Source organism: Papaver somniferum, unplaced genomic scaffold, assembly GCF_003573695.1.
Source record: "Papaver somniferum cultivar HN1 unplaced genomic scaffold, ASM357369v1 unplaced-scaffold_8, whole genome shotgun sequence".
Taxonomy (NCBI): domain Eukaryota; kingdom Viridiplantae; phylum Streptophyta; class Magnoliopsida; order Ranunculales; family Papaveraceae; genus Papaver; species Papaver somniferum.
The window spans coordinates 143506-148070 of record NW_020650970.1 but is presented as its reverse complement, the minus strand read 5'-3'; the positions used below and the strand labels follow the sequence as shown (position 1 = coordinate 148070).

The window sequence follows — 4565 nt, the reverse complement described above, 5'->3', positions numbered from 1 at the left end:
TTAATTTTATGTTTTTTTCTTTATGTATCTTTTTTCTACTTCTCTAATCTCTTTGATTTCTTGATGGAAAATCAATTTCTTGAATTGCTTGTTTTCCAGGATCGGTTTTGCAGAAATGCCCTATCATATCAGTTGGCATTTTTCAAGTTTGTATCATCATAACTGTCATATTTACATTTGGCTAAAGCACTAGTGCCTCAGTTTCTAGTTCTCTTTATTACTCGCATCATGAATTTCAACACTTATCTTCATCGGGTGTCTCATGATATATAGTACTTCGCTATATAGAAATGGGTACTTTACTTTCAATGCTATTTTCATTGGTATCAAAGATTGGAAATCCATCTTGGCTGGTAAACTTTATGCTCATAGTATTATAACACGGCAAGAGACAGAAGAGTCTATTAAGTTTATTTGGCATCATCTTCGAAGAAATAATCAGTGGTATGTTCAAGTCAAAACCCTTGACCCTAACATCTTTTCAATCAAATTTAGTAATGTCGATGATAAAAATGCAACTCTATATGGTGGTTCCTCGAATTTCGATGGATATTTAATAGATTTGAGATACTGTATTCTTAATATGGATTAGTAATGTTGCTCCTACTCCGGTCACCGTCATACATCAAGTCAGTTTTTGTATTACTCAACGTCATTTAGGTAATGCATTTGTTACTACTAATAAATATGGTAGAGCTAGATCTATTGTGAATGATACTTGGAAATCTCCTTGTTTGAATGTTTTGAAAATTAATGTTGATGCCTCTTTCAGTCCTTATTCATTACTAGATTGTATCAGTATTATAAAAAGAAATAATACAAGACCATATGTGGTGGGAAAGGAACAATTATAAGAGTTATTAATATTCATCACTTAGAAGCTTGGGACTTTTTAGGTGCTACAAATATGGCGACTCTCATGGTTGGTCACTTGGTGTGATGTAATTTTTTAAACTAATAATCTTAGTATCATCTCTTACCTTCCTTGGAAAAGTGTGCCACTTCCTCGGAAATGTGTAAACAAGCGTAATATTAACTTAGTTTGGATTGTGTACTTGTGTATAGGGGTTGTAATAAAGCAAAAGATGTTTTAGCCAAGGCTGCTCGTAAATCATCATGGGAATTGCGAAATAATCTTTCTCAGTAAAAACATGTGTATAAGAATAATCATGTCATAGATAATTGTAGATGTCACTATAATCATTGTTATGAAATGGTATGAGGTTTGTCTCCATGATAGCTAAGGCTATCAAACGGACGTCGTTCAACGGGGACCCCGATCCGGCGGTCGGGAAGCTCCAGATGGTGTTTTTCATTGGACGTCTAGGGTATTGTTAGGCGGGTCGATGTAGGTGGACATAATATTGGGTGGGTGTATTTTTTCCGTGTCATACAAACGCTTATGTCTTCCAAAACCTTGGCTTTTCTTCTCTGACGCAGATGCCCAAGGTTTCTTACTTCTCTGTTTTCCTTTTTGTGCTTCTTTTCTATGTGTGATGTAGGTTGTTATAATAGATTCATATTTATACGTCGTAGTTGAATCAGAAAGACGATTGAGAATGATACAAGAAGAAGGTAAACATACAGATTCACAGAAACCCTAGAATTTTACCTTGATGATCTCTAATTAATTTTAAAGATCAATTTGGTGAATCGAAAATTACAAGTCTTGGACCGAAGATACTAGAGTTTTCATATATCGCTAATTTCTTTAGCCTCCAAATAATATCTATTTTGATAATCAGCGTAATATCTATTTCTTTAGCCTCCAAATAATATGCACTTTGGTAAGCATAAATCTCTTTGGATAACTGTTTGTCAACATTAATCAGCCAGTAAAAAATTGTTAATTGTATAGTTACCATCTCTTTGCATACAACATGACTCATCCGTAGTAGGTTTTCCATGAAACAAACAGGCCTAGGGGGATAATATTATTAGTTGTCAAAAGATCATAGGATTTAACAAATTTCATTGCTTGGGAAATAATTGTGTGTATAATTTTCAACTGTGAGTGAGTGGTTTGGGAAAGAATATGTTGATAGGTATATCATGGCAAAGGATTATAGATTTTTTCTTTGCTTTGGTTTATTTTTGGTCCTTTCAGTAAAAATGAGAGAAAGTTATATGTATAGAAACTGATGCTGCTACTTTGGTGCTTGGCATTGCATGTCCATTGGAACGATGCCGTGCAATTTGTATTGATTCTTTCATTTGAAACTAACGTATTGCCATTGTAGGGTGACGAATCATACTGGGGTGTTATTTAAGAAACTTATATGGGGGTTTGAACTGTTTCTCCATGAGGGTGATATGATACCTGCTCTTGCCTCTGCGGAACCTAAATTGCACCCTGCAAAGGATAAACACCGGGATATTTTCAAGTATTATACCGAGGTTAAGCCTTCTCCTGCAACTTAAATGGAAATAACTTGCTAGGAGTTTTCTTTTACTAATTTTGACGACCTGCAATCGACCCTCAACAACATTTAATTTACTTTGGAGGTCATATGTATTCATCAGGCAGAGCTTAAGAACTTTTTGAAGTTTCTTTACCGGGAAAACTTGGCTAGAGAAAAGTTTGAGTAGCCTTTTTAATTAACCGTTTAAGATGGAAAGTGTGTAATCCCACAGTTGCAGAAGTTTTGTAAGCAACAGATTTAAAAAGTATTGGGTTCGTAAAATGCACTAAAGGTTCTGGAGGTCTCAGAAATATGTTCAAACGAGGTATGAAAGCTTGTAGTTTCGAAATCAACACTCCAGTACAAAGACGAGCTAATTGATTACCTAACTTTGAAGAATTTGCAAAGTAGAACCAACACTTGATGGCACATATCACAAGGGCCTTGGTCAGTTTATTTCAGTTGGGATGTGGAGTTATGTGCGAAGGGTGTGAAGCATGCTCTAGCCAGAACCCTCAGAACCCCAAACTCAATCGGTTGTTTTCCTGACTAAATTCAGTTTCTTCTCTCTTAGCTCTCCGTTGTCCACGAACCCCAAACTTAAATCTGTTCTTATGTTTTGTTTTGTTTTGTTTTAATATTGTTTTAATTGTTCCATCTTATTCGCCGCAGGGGTTAATCCATTACGTTACAACCATCAGTGCTATTGGAGGAGCTGCTACCAATGGTTTCTTTTCTTTGGAACCCTTTCTAGCAATGATCATTCTCATTCGGTAATATCAAATTCAAACACTTTATCTAGATTTCATATTAGTTACTCTCGATTAAACACTTGATTTTTTTTTTAAGTTGTCGCTACTTACGAGTCTTCTCTTCCTTCTGTATAATTGCATCTAATCAGGACTGCATCGCACTTAATGGTTTTTGTTCTTAATAAAATATCAAGTCAGAAAGTTGTAGTTCCATGTTTGAAGGTTGATGTACCCTAAAAAATTCATGCTACAGTGTTGCTCATTGAGATATATATTTCGAAAAATCTGATTAAAGTTGCCTTACCCCAATATTGTTTCTTGAATTTTTCTAGATTCTACTGTCCCGTTAATATTTATTCATTTCCTTAGGACGTTAGAATGATAACACTTCTTTGATTTTTCCTCCATGGTTAGATTAAGGAGTTTTTTGGGTTGTCGGTTGTCTACTAGAATATACTTAGAAGTCAAGTGTACGACTAAGAGTAATGGTTGTTTGCTAATTTTTGAAGGTGAACAAAATCTATGATAGTTTTGCTGTTACTTACAACAATTTACTATATCAAAGGGCTATATCAATACATATGGTTGTTTGCTATATCAAAGGGCTTTTAGGGGATAGTAAATACATAGAAGTAGAAGAGAAGATGACAATGTTTTTATACACAATTGGGCACAACTGTAGGAATCTTATAATTTTACATCACTTTCAACATTCCGGTAAAAGAGTTAGTAAGTATTTTCATGAAGTGTTGACAGCTATGAAGATTTGGTCTGCTGAAGTTTTAGTTCCTCCACCTAATGTATTTGACAAGCCAGCTATAACTAAAAAGCATAAACGTCTCAGAGAATGTGCTTTCAAAGGTGTCGTTGGTGCATTGGATGGCACTCTAATTAGTGCGAGCATTCCATTCAAGAAGCAAACACGGTATAGATGAAGGGGAAGAGGAGAATGTTCCCAAAACATGCTGGATTACTTAAGTGTATGACTATCAAGAACTCATAGTCACATCATGAATTATCTCTACTTAGGCTAACCCCTATGGGCTATGAGCTAGATTGGAGTGCTAGATTGGCCAAAAAGTGTTGCAAATCAAAAAATAAGTGTTGTGGAAAAAAGTTAACAGTGATAGTTGATAGTTCTCTCTCCTACAGGTGCTCGCAGTCCAACTATCAGCGAGATTGAAACACTGAACCGTTCGGCGCTCAAAAAGTGGTCTAAACGCTGAACCGTTCATCACTGGGAGAAAATTTTCTGATCTAACGGCTGAGATTTAAAACGCCGAACGGTTCGGCGTCATATGGTGGTCTCGATGCTAATCTAGCTGCTAGATTAGCCATCCCATAGGACTTAGGAGGTTGCCCATTCTGACGTGGATGGCCAATCTAGCAGCTAGATATCTAGCCCATAGGA

General features: G+C 35.9%; 1 long non-coding RNA gene across 1 annotated transcript; it reads left to right on the top strand.

The window, feature by feature from the left end:
- The first annotated feature begins 1510 nt into the window (after positions 1-1510).
- On the top strand, positions 1511-3203 carry LOC113344795. Its single transcript, XR_003357918.1, has 3 exons — positions 1511-1575; positions 2241-2938; positions 3075-3203. It is a non-coding gene; the product is annotated as an uncharacterized LOC113344795 (long non-coding RNA).
- Positions 3204-4565: the final 1362 nt, after the last annotated feature.